Here is a 19,699-nt window from a genome sequence, read left to right on the forward strand (position 1 = left end):
ATCTTTGCCCCAGGGTTAAGCAAATACATAAAAAATCTCTGGAAAGTATAAATGGAAGCCTGCATTTTACCTTTTTGGAGGTTGTGATCAATGTGGATTTTGCTCCTTTTTAAGAATTTTTCCCTTCCTGAGTGTCTACCTATGGCCAATGAGTAAATCCACACCGTAGTGTTAGGAAGGAGATGCTCCTGGGAGATTGTGGCAGGTACGCCGGTAAAGAGTAAAGATGCAATGGGCTCTGAAAACTACACCCTACATCCTCTTCGGAATGGATAACAAACAGTGGAAGAGGGAAAAGCAGAAACTTTGTGACATCCGGCAGGACGGAGAAGAGGCCTGTTTAACTGTATTTGTTCAATATCCCTCATTATATTTTTAATGACCTATGTGTCAACATCAGCCAAACAGAGATCTCTTTGGCAACCGTTGGACTAATTATTATAGCCAGCTATTAGAATATTTTATTTACATACTTTGGTTAAAGTGCAACTTAAATATATAAACATTATACTGTCACGTGTATCATACATGATATTATCATATATATCATATATCATACATCATATATTATCAGATGTATCATATAGCATCTGTAATATATGTATTATATATTATCATACATCATAGGTATCATATGCCATGTATAATATATTAATTATCACATATATCATGAATATATTGTATCATATATATAAATTGTGGAAACCCCTCCAGGTTCTCTATTTTTGCTCTGGTTAGAGACTCACAGCAATAGTTGTGTACTGTGTTGGGACGAACACTCTAATCACTTTATTGAAAACCAATTTGGATATTTCAAGGAGTAGGTGACATTCTGATAATTCTTTACCGCTGCCTTAGATCCCATAGAGAACACAGATTGTTTATTTTAAGCAAATAAGGGATGAATAAATAAAACTGTGGGCACGAGAACAATCCTTCCATCGGATGTCATTTACTCTGTCATCGAACAGAATGTACTGAGTGTCTAATAAATACAAGCACTGGTCTAGGGCGTATATTTTTCTCGTATAAAATGATGGAGAAAGGGCTTCCGTGGTGGCACAGAAGTTAAGAATCCGCCTGCCAATGCAGGGGACATGGGTTCAAACCCTGGTCCGGGAAGATTCCACATGCTGTGGAGCATCTAAGCCCATGCACCACAACTACTGAGCCTGCGCTCTAGAGCCCACGAACAACAACTACTGAAGCCCGTGTGCCACAACTACTGAACCTGCGCTCCAGAGCCTGCAAGCCACAACTACTGAGCCCACGAGCCACAACTACTGAAGCCTGCGCGCCTAGAGCCCATGCTCCACAACAAGAGAAGCTACCATAGTGAGAAGCCCGCACACCGCAACGAAGAGTAGCCCCTGCTCGCCACAACTAGAGAAAGCCCATATGTAGCAATGAAGACCCAACGCAGCCAAACATAAAAAATAAAATAACTAAAATTGTATTTTAAAAAAGGATGGAGAAAAAACTACATGCCTGTTGCCTGGTCAGGCTTTTTGATCACTTTTTGTTACAGTGTCTGTTGGTTTAGTGTACTGTTTGGTTAAATACCACTCCCACGATTTTCTGCTCTGTGTTGCAAATTGAGACCTCTGGTGGCCAGTTTTTATTCATTTCTCCAAATGCACTGCATCAAAGCTTTTAGTTGCATTTACTCAGTTGTCAGTTCAGGATGTTTGGTGATAACTCATGGCACGCTTTTTGCTTACAAGTTGTCACGTTTACCAGTGAGATGACTTCATTATGCGGTGTGCTCCGCCCTGGTTCCTGTCGGCACTGCTTACGGACGCCTACCAGAATGCCTGCGCCGAAGCCGCCAGGGCCCTGGGGTCACTCGGCAGGACTGCCCCGTGGCTCCTTCTGGTCAAGCCCAAGAGCCAGGTCCACTCCCTGCTTCCCTCACCGTATGGGGCCTTGTACTTGCTGGATGCTGTATCATTGCTGTGTCCTTCCTTGTTTTCTGATGATTTTTTTTTCACAGACTCCACTGGAGAACTTTTAAAGCGTGAGAGCTCTAGCACCCATCTAGAAGGCTCTGCTGGTCCCCAAAGAACCAGACCAAAGAGGCAGCCCTGTCCCCCTATCATGAGGGACAGAAGTTCTTCTGCATTTACTCACTCATCCGCAGATTCTCTTACCCTAGGATGCCCTGGGGAATACAAGATGATGACAGATGTACAGTCTTTTTTTTTCATAGAAGTATAATTGATTTACAATGTTATATTAGTCTCATTTGTACAGCATAGTGATTCAGTATTTTTGAAGATTATACTCCATTATAAGTTATTACAAGATAATGGCTGTAATTCCCTGTGCTATAGAAAATATCCTTGTTGTTATCTATTTTATACATAGTAGTTTGTATCTGTTAATCCCATACCCCTAATTTGTCCCTCCCCACTTCCTTCTCCCCTTTGGTAACTATAAGTCTGTTTTCTGTAAGTTTGTCTGTGAGTCTGTTTTTGTTTTGCATGTACATTCATTTGCATTATTTTTAGAGTCCACATACAAGTGATATTACACAATATCTGTCTTTCACTGTCTGACTTATTTCACTAAGCGTAATTTTTCTGGGTCCGTTCATGTTTCTGCAAATAGCAGAATTTAATTCTTTTTTATGGTTGAGTAGTAGTCCGTTGCTGGCTCATAAGGCAACTCTAGTTTTAGCTTTTTGAGGACCCTCCATACTGTTCTCCATAGTGGCTGCACCAATTTACATTCCCATCAACAGTGTAGGAGGGTTCCCTTTTCTCTACACCCTCGCCAACATTTGTTATTTGTAGACATTTTCATGATGGCCGTGCTGACTCGAGTGACGTCATACCTCATTGTTGTTTGGATTTGCATTTCTCTAACAACTGACAATGCTGAAAATCTTCTCAGGTGCCTGTTAGACATCTGTATGTCTTTCTTTTTGGAAAAATGTCTCTTTAGGTCTTCTGTCCATTTTTTTATTGCATTGTTTGCTTTCTTGGTATTGAGCTGTATGAGCTGTTTATATATTTTAGACATTAACCGCATGTTAGTCTCATCATTTGCAAATATTCTCTCCCATTCCTTACAGTCTTATATTTAGATGAAACGTGTGATTTTTTACTCAGTATAGAATGGACGTTGTCATGGTGACATGTACTTCAATGAGTTCTTATTAATACAGAAACTATCTAATGATATGGCAAATACTTAAAAGTACTGCTGTTAATTATTCGTTAACATTAATGGATCCCATCCAAAAAGCACAGCAACTCCTTCAACTGCTGAATTGTTTAAATTTTTAAAAATTGTATATTGTACCAAGATCAGTAAATTTGTAGATTTTGGTGTTTTTGAGGAAGTAGATTAATTTCCTACTTAAAAACCATATCAAGGGCTTCCCTGGTGGCGCAGTGGTTGAGAGTCCGCCTGCCGATGCAGGGGACACGTGTTCGTGCCCGGTCCTGGAAGATCCCACATGCTGCGGAGCGGCTGGGCCCGTGAGCCATGGCCGCTGAGCCTGCGCGTCCGGAGCCTGTACTCTGCAATGGGAGAGGCCACAACAGTGAGAGACCCACATACCGCGGAAAAAATTAAACATATCAAGAAATACAAGTCCATTAAAGGGTTAACATAGATGAAACATACCCTATATTTTATTTTATAATTCTAGTAACTAATAACTAACTCAAAAGTTTAAATAAATGTATATATTTCATTATTTTTTTATAAAGCACTCACTACTGCCAATTAATATTTTGATAAATCCTTTGCTCTGATTCTTTGTAATATACCCCGTGTTTTCCTTGTTCACATGAGAAACAGATTTGCAAAATATATATGTTTATTTTCATGAACCCAACAGCAAAATGCTTAGGTTGGGGTGATCTTTGTTTGTGAGTCTGTCTGTTTGTTTTCTCTGAATGCTAGTGACAGGGGGTGATGGATCCCAAAGAAGTGGGAGTCACCATGAGGTGACCAAAGAAGAAAGTGCCGACCAGGATCAGTGCTTGCTCCCCATCAAACCAACCACCATGGGTGGTCAGGACAGGGAAATGGCAATCGATATTTTACATCTTGAAAAATATTGAGATGAAACTAAGCTATTTATTGGGAATTCCTTGGCAGTCCAGTGATTAGGACTCCACGCTTTCACTGTTGAGGGCTCGGATTCATTCCTTGGTTGGGGAACTAAGATCCTGCAAGTCAAAAAAAAAAAACCCCAAAACAACAACAAAAAAACCCAAAAAACAAAAACCAGACTAAGCTATTTATGTACTTAAACTGAGTCATCCTGGATAAACAAATTAAGATAGCAAAACACATATACTCAAATTATTTATTGTACAAATCATAGTTTATCTTTAAATAGCCATGAATTTGGAAAAAGAAATCTCCCTCCCCCACTTTCTTTTCTTTCAGCTAAGGTAGAAATGCGTGTTGGAAATTTCTCCTCCACTGTCGACGTCGACTCTGTTCCCCAGATGATTGAGAGAGATGTCAGAATTTTATGCATTAAACAGATAGGCAAGACTTTATAAATAAATGCTTATGATTAAAGCAATCTCAATACAAATTACTTTCCTCACAACTTAAGCTGGTCACAGTACCTTTAAATTCAATGGCAAACCCCGACAAGCCCACAGAAGCATCACTTCGAAATGCCAGAAGGAGACTGTTCCCACTACTCTCAATTCTTTCTGGAGCTTGAGAGCCCTGGAAACTTCCAATGAGAGGGCTGTTGGAATCCTCTCCTTCATAGATACGTAGGAAATCATAGCTGGGCTCCATGTTGAAACTAAAAGGAAAGAATATTAATTAGATTATGCACCTAATATATGTGTCTCTTATCTTCCAGACTAGAAAGTCTCTGAGAGCACACAGTGATCTTATTTGCCTTTGTAAAGTAATTTTTAAAAATTAGGACAATCCAAAAGTTAAATATAATAATAATCAAAATGGCAATAAATAACAATTATAATGAATACTATTAGTATTTTATAGCATCACCAACATCTTCAATACAGTATGATTTTGAAGATAATCTGAAAGAAAATGAACCCTTATAACAGAGATATAGTATGTCTTCCCTATAACCATGGTATTTCTAATGAAATGCAGTTTGAAAGAACAGGGTTCAGAAGGGATGCATTCCCACTGGTATTTGATTTTTATGTGAATATTTTTAGTTTTAATAACATATATCCTTGATGTTACTGACAATTCTTAAAGTTAAAAAATACTTTTGTTTGATTTTACTTTGAAAATTGTAATTGCTTCTATTTGCTTAGATAATTTGGCCAATAATAGCAGTCCCTACAATGGTACAAAGTATGGAAGTCAACTGCTTCACATCATTTCACCTTGATTGGATATTCCAATTTTCTCTTCCCCTCTCCCTCCCGCTCCCTCCCACTCTATTTCTCTCTCTGTCTCTCCTTACATTAATACCCTAATAATTTCCAAAGTCTAACAATTAACGCCCAAAGCTCTCAAGTGGGATGCAGCTTTAAATGTCTCTGCCATTTATAAGAAGGATGATGATAGTCTGGGAACTTTAAAAATATACCTCCTCTCAAGTGACAGATTGAACTTGGTTTACATGTCCAAGATCTCAGTGGGATCAGAATAAACAAACACACTAGACAGAGGTATTGATGTAATCCATTCTGAATTGCCCTCCTCTGTCTCTTCATCTCTAAATCAGGGCCTTTGGGGTCTTCAACATGGACCGACCCATGCAGCTTCCACTCTCTTTCCTTTCCCTTGACAGCATATTTGTATACAGGGATGGAGAGAGTCAGGAGGTTTTATAATCATGAACATGTGCTATTGTTTAAGTGGCTTTAGTTTATCTGGATATTCAAGGGATACAACGTGAACCCAAGGTCTTTCCAGAAGCTGCCCACTGCATTCTGAAGGATGTAGCACGGGGGACCACCAAGGACCTGACATTAGTATGATATATGGACCTGCGTTGCGCTGTCCCATTTCCTGTCAAGGTGCCCTCGCTCCCATGTGAGGTCCTGAACACATTTATTCAAGGAATTTGTCAGAGCTTTCAGAGTCTGTTTATCTGACAAGTTCCCTGAAGTTGGAAATGAAGAAAAAGTGAAAGACTGGAGTGACTAAAGAGTGAGAAAAGAGGCCAAGAGGAACTGCATCAACCAAACAGAATTTGGTTGGAATAACAATTTTATTTGGAATAGTTTGCAAGGACGTTATTAGACTCTGGTCATGCTGTACCCCCGATAACTGGCATAACTAATTATTATGATAGATTATTTTTGAACATGGAAGTACTATCAGGCACAAACGAACATATTCTAACTACCCTCTCCTTTTGGATGTGCCGTCACACACACATAGAAGTCTGAAGTGATATTTACAATTAATGATGATTCCTTTGGTTAAATCCTGTCTTATTTCTACCTATCCCAGATGCACAGATCTACAAGCCCCAATAATAGGCCAAAGTCTGGCCATGCTTTTAAACCAAATTTAATTTTCGTTCCAATGTGTAAGTCGCATCAGCCCCACAGTCTATAGAAGCCTGTGATAAAACACTCCTCCCCGAAAACCCCCTGAGTACCAGGGTGAGCCTTGAAGCTCATATGTGCTTGACAGGTCATGTCATTCTTTGCCTTCCTTGTTAGTAATGCCGGGCTCCCCTCCCCTCTCCACACCTGACTGCAGTCACACTCTTTAAGCAGTGCATCCTGGGAAGCCTGTATCAACACCAGCTTCTTTGACTGGGTCCTTGAGCATCTTTGTTCCCATCTGGTACTTCTGGCTTCCTCCTTCTTTCTACTAAGTAGATCTAGGAGCTGAGGTCCCAGGAAAACTCCCACCTAAGCACACACAAGTTGTCCATTCCTTAGAACATGTCACAGGTATGTGATTTTCTGTGACACCGGGTCAGCTAATGATTCCAAACTCTTAGCGTCGGAAGAAAACTTGAAGATTTTCTAGGTCAACCTTCTTCCAGGGAAGTGCACAAAATTAAGTGAGAAAACTTCTTGTGTGAAACTGCCTTATATATTAACAAGGAATTACATTTTGGGAACCTTGATAATGAGTCACCGTGACCCAAGGGAAGGTAGGAAACTCCTACGAAAAGGCTCTGTGTTCTCTAAAAGGCTTTTAATTGTTAATTTACTTTTAATTTCCTGGTAGCAGAGGTGTCTCCTGGTTTTAAGGAAGGCGCTGCTAGAATTTAGCATTAACAAAACCCATAAAGATATTCAAAAATATAACCAGCAAATGTTCACAGCTTTTGTATAATAGCTGAGTGGCATAATAAAGTATTCATCATTTGGTAAATTTATAGCAGCTTGAGTAAATTCAGGAAATGATGGCTTATTAAACCACTTAAAATTCAGAATCACAGAGGTTTAAAATTATACTGACTCGTATCTCATCAGGAGGAGAAAGTGAAGGAAGATAAGCAAAACCAGACCTGAAATATTGATGCAAACATCTCAAGAAAAGAAACTTGTTCAATTGACAGAAAAATAAATCTAATCAGACCACTTTGCCTTGGAGAGCTAAGAGACCAATTGGACAGTATATAGAACCACTTCTCTTTTAAAATACCACTTCATTTAGTTCAAAAATCAAAATGTGAATTTGGAAAAGATCATGGGGTTTAGAAAAATTCAATTATTTATACCATATATTAATAATGTGAGAGTTCTATGGAATTTATATTTACGATATAATCATATTAACTTATGATTTGAACTTTTACCATTTAGTGTAGCAGAAAGAAGTTAGCATTTTTTTTAAAGGACTAATTTTTATTAAATCAGGCTTAACAGTAAAGAAATTTGGGGAACTTTTGTTTTCAGAGTTCTACCAAGTCTTGACTATCTTAATGATAATAACAATACTACCTTTCGGAATGTCAGACAGGATGTACTATGGAAATGAATCAGCACACACACTTTAACAGAAATATTAGACATCAATGAGAAATTATACTAAGTATATCTGTATCACTTTATTTTCACTTTTCTTTGAAAATTCTGTAAATTGAGCCCTCTCGTGTGGAACACACTGTGTGCAAGATAGTATTTAAAAGCAATTCTTGCCGCATCATGTGTATCCTAATGCAAGTAGAATGCTGAAAAGCAAAATAATCTATTTCCATTTTGTCATGCAGCCTGATGTAGAACCTGTTAGACACAAGACCTCAAGCTTTGCTAGATGTAAAACTGAAGACCCCTGAAGGGATAAATGAAGTAATCTTTAGGTATGACATTTAAAGTCTTATTAGGTGAGCCATGGCTACTGGGCCTGCGCGTCCAGAGCCTGTGCTCCATGGCGGGAGAGGCCATGACAGTGAGAGGCCCGCGTACCGCAAAAAAAAAAAAAAAAAAAAAAAAAAAAGCCCAAGACCAGATGGCTTCACAGGCGAATTCTATCAAATAGAGCAGAACTAACACCTATTCTTCTCAAACTCTTCCTCATTATACGAGGCCACCATCACCCTGATACCAAAACCAGACAAAGATGTCACAAAGAAAGAAAACTACAGGCCAATATCACTGATAAACATAGATGCAAAAATCCTCAACAAAATACTAGCAAACAGAATCCAACAGCACATTAAAAGGATCATACACAATGATCAAGTGGGGTTTATCCCAGGAATGCAAGGATTCTTCAATATATACAAATCAATCAATGTGATACACCATATTAACAAATTGAAGCAGAAAAAACACATGATCATCTCAACAGATGAAGAGAAAGCTTTCAACAAAATTCAACACCCATTTATGATAAAAACCCTCCAGAAAGTAGGCATAGAGGGAACTTATCTCAACATAATAAAGTCCATATATGACAAACCCACAGACAACATCCTCTTCAATGGTGAAAAATTGAAACCATTCCCACTAGAATCAGGAACAAGACAAGGTTGCCCACTCTCATCACTATTATTTGACATAGTTATGGAAATTTTAGCCACAGCAATCAGAGAAGAAAAAGAAATAAAAGGAATCCAAATCAGAAAAGAAGAAGTAAAGCTGTCACTGTTTGCAGATGACATGATACTATACACAGAGAATCCTAAAGATGCTACCAGAAAACTACTAGAGCTAATCAATGAACTTGGTAAAGTAGCAGCATACAAAATTAAAGTACACAAATCTCTTGCATTCTTATACAGTAATGATAAAAAATCTGGAAGTGAAATTAAGAAAACACTCCCATTTACCATTGCAACAAAAAGAATAAAATATCTCAGAATAAACCTACCTAAGGAGACAAAAGACCTGTATGCAGAAAATTATAAGACATTGATGAAAGAAATTAAAGATGATACAAACAGAAGGAGAGATATACCATGTTCTCAGATTGGAAGAATCAACATTGTGAAAATGACTCCACTACCCAAAGCAATCTACAGATTCAGTGCAATCCCTATCAAACTACCACTGGCATTTTTCACAGAACTAGAACTAAACATTTCACAATTTTTATGGAAACACCAAAGACCCCAAATAGCCAAAGCAATCTTGAGAAAGAAAAACGGAGCTGGAGCAATCAGGCTCCCTGACCTCAGACTATACTACAAAGCTACAGTCATCAAGGCAGTATGGTACGGGCACAAAAACAGAAATGTAGATCAATGGAACAGGGTAGAAAGCACAGAGATAAACCCAGTTACAATGGTCATCTTATCTTTGATAAAGGAGGCATGGATATACATTAGAGAAAAGACAGCCTCTTCAATTAGTGGTGCTGGGAAAACTGGACTTTACATTCTGTAAAAGAATGGAATTAGAGCACTCCCTAAGACCATATACAAAAATAAACTCAAAAATGGATTAAAGACCTAAATGTAAGGCGAGACACTATCAAACTCTTAGAGGAAAACATAAGCAGAACTCTCTATGACATAAATCACAGCAAGATCCTTTTTGACTCACCTCCTACAGAAATGGAAATAAAACCAAAAATTAACAAATGGGACCTAATGAAACTTCAAAGCTGTTGCACAGCAAAGGAAACCATAAACAAGATGAAAAGACGACCCTCAGAATGGGAGAAAATATTTGCAAATGAAGCAACTGACAAAGGATTAATCTCCAAAATTTACAAGCAGCTCATGCAACTCAATAACAAAAAAAACAAACAACCCAATCCAACAATGGGCAGAAGACCTAAATAGACATTTCTCCAAAGAAGATATACAGATCGCCACCAAACACATGAAAGAGGGCTCAACGTTCACTGCAGCTCTTTTTACAATAGCCAGGAAATGGAAACAACCTCAGTGTCCATCAACAGATGAATGGATAAAGAAGATGTGGCACATATATAGAATGGAATATTACTCAGCCATAAAAAGAAACGAAATTGAGTTATTTATAGTGAGGTGGATGTACCCCGAGTCTGTCATGCAGAGTGAAGTAAGTCAGAAAGAGAAAAACAAATACCGTATACTAACACATATATATGGAATCTAAAAAACAAACATAAAGTCACAAAGAACCTACGGGCAGGACGGGAATAAAGATGCAGACCTACTAGAGAATGGACTTGAGGACACGGGGAGGGCGAAGGGTAAGCTGGGACAAAGGGAGAGAGTGGTATGGACTATATACACTACCAAATGTAAAACCGATAGCTAGTGGGAAGCAGCCACGTAGCATGTGGAGATCAGCTCGGTGCTTTGTAACGGCCTAGAGGGGTGGGATAGGAAGGGTGGGAGGGAGGGAGACGCAAGAGGGAGGGGATATGGGGATATATGTATATGCATAGCTGATTCACTTTGTTATAAAACGGAAACTAACACACAATTGTAAAGCAATTATACTCCAATAAAGATGTTAAAAAAAAGAGAGAGAAAAATAGGAGTCAGCATTTGTCTCTCAAGTTATAATGTTTGAGGACAATGGTTACATACAATTTCACCTCTTTACTAAAGGAAGGATTGCGTACAAACTCTCTGTGCTCTTGATGAAGCAATGCCCAAAACACAAAACAACACAGAAGATTGGGGGGCTGGCTACCGTGGGGCCCCTGCAAAGCCAACCTGCATACTCGGACCCAGCACCTCTAACCTCCTCTGGTCGGATGCTGTTTCCACCTTGTCGTCCTGGGATAACGTTGGCGGAATTCATGCCTGACATCCCTCATCCTGGGACCCATCTGAGATGAGCTGGTGAGCAAATTACATGTGGAGGGAGCCTGCAGGAGGCGTCGGAAGGACATGGAATGGGAGGAAGACCAAAGACGGAAGGGGAGGGGCGCCCACGTTCTCTCTCTTCCGACAGCTCTCCACCCTTTCTCTGAGCTTAAACGTGTCTGTGTTACAACCTAATGACAAAAGAAAACACCACGAAGGGAAGCACCCGCTGACTTAGTTCACAGGTGTACTTACGGACACAGACTGGGGTGTGTCCGGACCACTTGGGGTCTTGCAAGCATATCCGGACGGAAGTCCCCACGAGCCAGAAACCGGGGTTTGCACTGATAAACCACGGTGTCCCTGTAACTGAAGCCGTCGCCGCTGATGTGGCCGTTCACGATGGGATCCGGGCAGCCTCAGAGGCCCGCTGAAAAACAAGCAAAACCAACAAAAACACGCTGGAGAGCTTGTCTTCTATAAAAGTACCACATTCGTGGGTAAACAAGATAGTCCCACGGTATAGCACGGGGAACTCTATTCAACGTCCTGGGATAAACCAGACTGGAAAAGAATATACAAAAGAATACATATGTATATGTATAACCGGGTCACAATGCTGTACAGAAAAAATTAACACACCATTGTAAATCAAGTATACTCCAGTAAAAAAAATCTAAAATAATAAAAGTACTCCATTCAAACTTAGTTTATTGTCAAGTGATTGAGAGCACTGAATGCAAACATTATTGGAATTTTTTCCACTTATATATTTTCTATTTGATAAGAGTTTTCTTCAACTCATTAATTTTTCTTAACAATTGCGGGTAACATAAGTAATAGTTCAAATATAAAATTGTTAAAAGGTATTTCCCCAGGTATGGTTTCTCCATTTCTTTCTTTTACTTATTGTTCTTATTGATATTTTATGTTATTTATCTATTTATTCTATTTCCAAATAAAAAGCCAAAAGAAAGGAAGAGACACTTGGAATTAATATAAGTTCTGTAACCGTATAGAAAATGGGTAGCAAAGAAAAGGATGGAAGGATCTCCAGTGAGAGCCCAGATTCCTGAACTATCTGTGCAATTCCAAAGGAAGGACTGCTATCAGAAAATCAGTTCAATTTCAGAAAACGTCCATTTGAATTATGTCTGAACTGATGTCTAGGGGAAACTGTCGCATACTCAGTTAAACACAGAAGTCCAGAGCTCAGGGGAGGGACATCCTGCAGACGGAGCAGATTTAGGAAAAACTAGATTACAGATGGAGGCTGAAACCCAACAGGTGGCTGAGCTTGCCCGTGAAGAGTACGTACAGCGAGGAAAGAAAGGGCCCAAAGACAAAACTGGGGTGAACATCAACACTTAAGGGGAGGAAAACAGTACTGATGTGAGGACTCTGATATGTAAGGTCACTGGCAAACAGGGTGTCAGATAAACTTCAGAACCAGAGGGCTTCCAAGTGGGGAAGGAAGTTAGAGGAATTTTCAGTCCTTCGTGAGTTGAAGGCTGAGGAGTGACAAAGGTTCTTTGCCTGACCAAACTTTAATGCGGGTCCTGACACTTCTCTCAGGCCCACCTGTGCACCTCCTGGTAAAAGCCAACTTTAGCAAGCACCCTGCTAAGTCACCCTACAAGGACCCTCCAGCCTCAACATCTGATCCAGTTTCTCATCCCCACCCGCCACTGGTAGGTGGGTTGAGCCAGAGCCCCTCCAAGCCCTGAGGTTCCCTCTCAGCAATGTCCCACCTGTGCCCCCTCCTTGCCCCTTGGCTGTGACCCCCACTGGCCCACATGGCATCCGGAGTTGAGTCGTATCCTTTGTAAAATCCCATCACCCTGGTCCCTGCACGAATCGCTAGGGACCTAAATGAAGTCTGCCTCATTATCTTTAAGGAGCGTCATGAATATTCTTCTCTGTAACAGTAGGAAGGTGCTGTGTGGCCCGGGGAAAACTAGGAAAGGCGGGATTCCCTTCTTCTCTTTCATTCTCCTTCCACTTTCTCTCCTTCCCCTCCATCCATCCTCCTCTCTGCCCCTCCCGCCCACCTCTCCCCTCCTCACGTACATGGAAAGAGTATCTTGTTAACAAACTATGGAGCATTAGGAGTAACTGACACGAAAAGGATGTGAGTCACACAGGGGTTTCGGATAGACAAGGAGAGCTCCTGAATTGTCCGCCAAAACTCGCTCCTTAGGCTGGAGCGGCTGCAGAGCGTTTTGGGGTGGATTTCCCCTGGCCACTACCGCCCCGAATAGAGCACCCAGCTGCCAGTGCTTTACTCAGAGCACAGGAACCCCAAAGCTGAGAGCATGGCCAAATGACAGTCAGGGTTAATGCCACCATTCTGGAAGAAATCACAACAATACCCTCTATTTCTGTTCAAGGCAATGCAGCTGCATTGTGTTATCCTAGGTTTGAACTAGATCTGTTATCAGCAGGATGACTTTGCAGAGGACAGAGGGAGAAAACCGCATCGGTGATAGGTATCCCTCTTTGAGCAGAATCTCTGCCCCAACGTTTGTAAGAGGTCGAGTCAAGTTGTGCTCGATTCGCTTGATCTTTTGTCCCCTCTGCAGCTTTTACACTCAGCCAGATCCAGATCAATAAAGCTGATTCTGACCAGAAGCCAGATCGCCTCCCCCCACACCAGGCATGAAACAAGCAGGGAACTGGGAGGAGGCTGAATGTTCTCCGCGGGTTGAAGGGAGAGCTTCTGAGGCTGTTATCCTGAAACACGGATGCGGGCTCCTTCCAAGAGGCTGGGCTTTGCACGGCGATCTCCGTCAGGTAGAGACATGGAGCCCCACTCACATCCCCGAGACAAGAAAGGAGCCAGAGCCACCACACATGGGCTTACTACTGCAGGGATCCAGCCACTTCCGAGGTGAGAAGGAAAAGATGTAATTTCTAGAAGCACACACCAAAATAACACACTCCAATCCTCAAAGAGAGTGTGGGCCACTGATTCCTGGCTGTTACTCTAGAGAATGTCAAGCATTTGGGGGGTATCCTGAACCTGATCAGCACTCCAAGAGGAGGGACCCGGGCTCAGGGTAACCGAGATGCTGAAAAGGGTACATTGCGACAGAAAGTCCCCATCCCTCTCCGTGATCTGCACAGCCTCACTGTTGACTTAGACAAACACAACTGGCTAGGCTCACTTTTAAACCTCAATCGTAGTGTTTTCATCTAAGTTTTCAGTAAGAGCACATGATTCAAGGCTGCATCCTCTGTTGAAAGCCTGGCAAATAAGCACTCCTAACGGCAAGGAGATACTTGTACACTCTAGAAGAGATACTGTACACTCTAGAAACCAGATGGCAAGGTTGACAGGCTTGTGTGGAAACAAAGGCTTCCAACAGCACCTCTTCTCTGACACGTGGTCACTTCAGTTCTGGGAGGAACTGGCCGTAAAGACCTAAAGAAAATCGGGGATGTCCTTCAAAAACACTCCCTTTCAGCTCAGTGCCTGAAGGAGAGAAGAATTGACAGCATCACCTCAAACTTCACTTCCTATTTTAAGTAAATGTGGACGATGTGACTTCTGGATGAAGCTGGTAGAGAACAATCTGTTTGTCACTTGTGTAACTTTCCAGGCCTCAGGTGAGTTCCTCTGTAAAACATTCAAAGCCTTAGACCAATTACGGGGCTATTCAGAAATATAGAATATTTCACATACAGTATTTAACCAAAATTTCAAGAGTAATATGTCAAAACGTTGTAGAAGGGAGAAACTGTATGAGGCGGAATTTGAATTCAGTATACTCTGAGCTCTGTTTCAAATTTAAGATTCTGTTATCCTGTGATAATACTGGGATATGTCCTTTATGAGTTTTTTAATGTAGCCCCAGTTTTGTTAAAGACACACTATGTAGAAAGCATTTCTCTATCTTTGTAACTATGTTCAGATATCTGCTGACAGTCTAACATGTATTAGTCACTCATTAAACATTTGACGAAGTGAATAGAGATAAAGTAACTTCACATTTTCAAAGCATTTCCAAATCCACTGTCTCCTAGGTGGCTTTCCTTTATTGGAAAAAAATTGAATACTGATTCAGTTTGTTATACAGCAGAGACTAACACACCATTGTAAAGCAATTATGCCCCAATAAAGATGTTAAAAAAAAAAAAAAGGTGAGGAGCAGGGGAACTCCCTGGTGGTCCAGGGGTTAAGAATCTGCTTTGCAATTCAGGGGACACCAGTTCAATCCCGGGTCAGGACTAAGCCCTCGAGCCACAACTAGAGAGAAGCCCACGCACTGCAATGAAGGGCCCTAAGACCCAACACAGCCAAAATAAATAAGTAAATAAAGATTTTTTAAAAATAAAACATACACTAGGAAACAAAAAGAGGTGAGGAGTGGGGAGGGACTACTTGTAGCCCGGCTGGGCTAAGCACAGTGATGAATATGCATTGTTTTTTAATGAGCACAAGATGGTCCCACAGAGGAACACTCACTGTTGTACTCCAAGTGGTGGTGTGCTTTTCAGAGAGCACTGAATACACTCCAAAGTTTGGGTTTTACTTTTCTCCTAAAATAGCTTTGGAAATACCTTTTGCTGGAAGCATCTCACATTCTCTATCTGGGAGCCTGAAAGCTGAGCCCTATGGCAGCTGCCACATTTTTACGGGCATTTTGGACTGTTCTTTGCATAATATTCAAATAGTGACAGGAGATTTGCACCTGGGCTCTACTGTTTCCCGTGGCTCCTGGGGACAGGATTTTTGCAATAACTCAATCTCAGACCAGAAGACAAGGAGGAACATCCATTTATGGCCTGCAACGATGGAAAAGCAGAGGAGAGAAATACAGAAACAGAGACACACAGAGTCTACCTATGAGAGGCGGTGGTTCCTGCGAAACAGCTATCAGGGTGGTAAAGGAAGGCTGTGCTTTGTTTTTCAGGCTGGCATCCCCCAGGCGAAGAGAATTGTGTTTGGGATTAGGGTTGTCCTCAGACCTCTTATGCCCTGCAGCATAATTAATAATTTAGCAGGCAAGTCTCCTGCAGTTTTTGGTTCCAGTGCTGTTTTTTTGGTGGGCTTTCCATGGGTTTAGGGGCCTTCCGCCCTGGGGAAGGGGAAGATCTCTGAGGGGGGGTGGGAGTGGATTTCAGGGTGGAACTGAAACTCACCCAACCGCCTCCTTCAGCACTCTGGGTTCCCTACAGCCCCTGCCTGCAAGCCGCGCTTGTCCAAATGAACTTCCGACAGCCTCACGTCAGTCTGGTCGCCATGAAGCCCTGGATAGTGTGTAGCACTGCACACTCCCTGTCACTTGCATGCAGCACAAATGAAGACAGCTTTGAGGTTCATAAAGTCTGTTCAGCTGATGCACTTCAAAGGAATCTCTTTTAAAATAAAAGCCTGCTTGGAGTTAAATACATTTTGCATAGTAGAGAAAAATGAAGAATAATTGTTCTCTCCCTAAATTTTATTGCTGTTGACTTTAAAACCCACTTTTTTCTCAAAGTTTTCCCATTTGAATATGACAATATTTTGGTCTTCAAAGTTTTCCTTTTTTTGCTACCTGAGAAGTATGTAAACTGTCGCCATAAAGTTTTTAAGTACCTTTAAAATATTAAATGTAGTTAAAACATAAGGATCTTAAGACTGTGGGGCTTATAGAATAAAAAATAAAATGTAAACTCAATATTTGTTTCACAGTTAACATACAATTTGTTAGCCACAAGGAGAGTTTATTTCTTCCTTTGCAGCAAAAATTCATTTTTTGTCAGTTGTAGGTTATACCATTATGAGTACTGAACACAAATATGTAAGATAACTGTTCTCTAAATTTAGTGTGAGTATCTAAGTGCTATTTATAGGTTCTTTCTGCCAAGCCAGACCTGTAAAAGATTCCTTTTACCTCGAATCTTTACTCTCACTTTAGTGACTGATTTGATAAACAATCCAAAGTTTCCATTTGGTGTTGATCAAATATTCAATACCACTACGACTATGCAGAAGCTTTACATGTCGTTTAGCCCAATACTAAAATGTACTGCATATAAATATTAATTATAAATGTATGAATCGATTTGACATCCACTCTCATTACAGCATGTCTGGAAAGGAGAAGAAAGGGGGCACCTTACTGTGATCTCCAGCAGCTGAGTTTACTTAGGGTATCAACGAACAATACTGATGGTACAATGCCCTTATGTCTGAATCCCTGAAAGAAATTTAGAAAAGACACTTAAAAAACATTTTTAAGTTTTACTTTTTTCCCTTATCAGTGTCTCTTCTTTTGAACGTATCTTAAATTTTGCAAATGATGATTTCTGACAAGAAAAGAAAAAGCAACTGGAAAATTTGCTTATTTCCCCATCCACTGCTGAAAATGACACATTGTGTGACAGGAAGTCTCAATAGGACACTTGGCAACTGATTCCTAAATTCATCTGTATACGTAGCAGGACCCCATAAAACGGCAACACTTATATGAGAAAATAAAGAAAATTATCTGTTTCCAGTCACGGTGGGCTAACTTAGACAAAATCCTCCAGTGAGTAAAGTAGAAAAAATGGACAAACTATGTTTAAGAAAATCTGCTTGAAGATAACAGGGAAGGTACTGAAGTTCTATGTGGCCAACATCAAGGACAAGATCGAGCCCCAGCAAAGGAAACCTGCAGTGGAGTTCTCCCTAGTTCTGAGGACGTTGAAATTGGAAACGGGGGCTGGTGCACTGAGGTGCCAAGGGCATCTTCCCTCAGACTCGTGGGTCGCGGCCTGAAACGTTGAGGTCAGGGGCCACCAAGGGTTGGACAGAGGGGATGCTGACAAAATTCAAAATGTGCTGTCAATTCAAAACCAACCCAGGGTTGCCCTTGGATTCATGAGGTGAAACGTTTCAGAAGAACATCACTCCGTACAAACCAACAGAAAATGCTGAATGATCTACAGAAGGCTTAGTTGTACTGGAGCCCACCGGAGAGCTGAGATTTCAAGAAGTTCAAATGCATGGACTCCACGCAGGAACAAGCTCTCCAAAGAGCTGGTATATGGATCCCTCCACCTTCCTAGAGCACGGCGGCAGGGGGCTGCCGTGAAGGAGGGGAAGACTTGGACAATTTTTTAGCAGTCCTAGGTGGCTTACTCGGCTGGTTTAGAATCACTGAGCGCTGAAGACACAAGGGAAGTCGGTGCACCCCTCAAGCCCTTTCCCTTGGGCCTCCTCCAGGTGTTCATGAGAAAGACTCTTGACACGCCTCGCGTTGTCACACACTTAACTTCTCTCCAGGGTTCCCAGCCCCACTTGGGAACCGCAGAACAAAACCACAAGTATACGATTATGTTTTCTTAACAAAGTAAAAAAGAGCATCTTACACCTTTACTAATATGTACACCAGGTGGTACTGGTAACGTTTGTTTCCCCTTTCGGAATTAAACTCTACATGAAACCTAAACGGAAGAGGATTTTCCAGTGTGTGGGGAAAGGGGGCATCCGAGGTGTTAAGAAGGCTTATTGTGCAGGCTCTGTCTCTGTCTCTCTGTATCTCTGGTCTATCTCTCCCATCTCTCTCTGTCTCCTGGTCCCTCTTTCTGCCTCTGTCTCTGACTCATTCTCTTCTGTGCTTGTATATAAAAGACTAATCTTGGACACTGCTGGACACGCATCCAGTCGAGGTACAGCCCGTCCCTGAGTTGCCCCCAGCAGCAGCTCAGGTCTCCTTGCTGAAGGAGGGGGAGAATTCAGAGTAGCATGCACGTTAACTCTGACGGAATCATATGAGAAGCTTACTTTACAGGAGAACAGAACAGAACGTGCGGTCAAAGCACAGAGGAAGGGTTATCACCCTGAGAAATGTTACCCCCTTTGATGAACTCAGTGCTCCCGACAAGCACTGTTCCAAGAGAATCACCCGCGAGTCTTGGGGCCGCCCGGGGAAGGGCCCTCCAGACCCCCTGGGAAAGGAGGGCACACAGATGCTACTAGGACAAATGCAGCCATGTGTACGCTGAGCTCTCACTTACAAGGACACAGAGGAACAAGAGAAAAAGCCTCAAATGCACGTGGGAAGGATGCACAGGGAAATCTGAACTAGCAAGTCATTTCAAGAACAAACTGGAATCCCAGCTTTCCAGGGTCCAGGCTGACGCGGCTTCTCTTGTGCTGACTGTCCTGTCACACAGGAAGTGCCACGTGCTGGTCTGAGTGTCTCTGTGTCCCGCTCCATCTGACTTCCCACTCTCCTGCTCTCTCCCATCATTTAATTCACTTTTTACATCTTAATGTTGATTCAACTAGTCTGTGTCTCTAATAGTTTATTATTCACTGAACTACATGGTCAGCAGACAGTATTCCCTCATCCTCCCTCTTCTCACCATGGGGCAGACATAAAAATGCAAACACTTTTTTTGGGGGGGCGGCTCTTTGAGGAGGACGCTAAGCAAACTATTCTTTCAGATACATTTAATGTACTGAGAACAAGGGCACTTGGAAACTAACATAATCAATTATCAGTTTCTCCACGGATTCTTCAAAAGAATGTCAAAGTAAATGTGTTAGAAATGAACGAAAATGAGACCTTGGCACTACATATCTGGACACTTGGT

The 19,699-nt window shown here is 41.4% G+C and overlaps 1 long non-coding RNA gene across 1 annotated transcript in view; it reads right to left on the reverse strand.

Annotated features, from left to right (window-relative positions):
- Window positions 1–4,089: 4,089 nt before the first annotated feature.
- LOC307181067 overlaps window positions 4,090–19,699 on the reverse strand; it is a 40,819-nt gene continuing 25,209 nt past the window's right edge. Inside the window, exons 4-5 of the long non-coding RNA XR_013825857.1 lie at window positions 11,384–11,558; window positions 4,090–4,783 (exon numbers count right to left, since the gene is read on the reverse strand). This is a non-coding gene — a long non-coding RNA (uncharacterized lncRNA). The remainder of the gene's footprint in view (window positions 4,784–11,383; window positions 11,559–19,699) is intronic.

The sequence above is a fragment of the Stenella coeruleoalba genome, assembly GCF_951394435.1.
Source record: "Stenella coeruleoalba genome assembly, chromosome: Y".
NCBI lineage: Eukaryota > Metazoa > Chordata > Mammalia > Artiodactyla > Delphinidae > Stenella > Stenella coeruleoalba.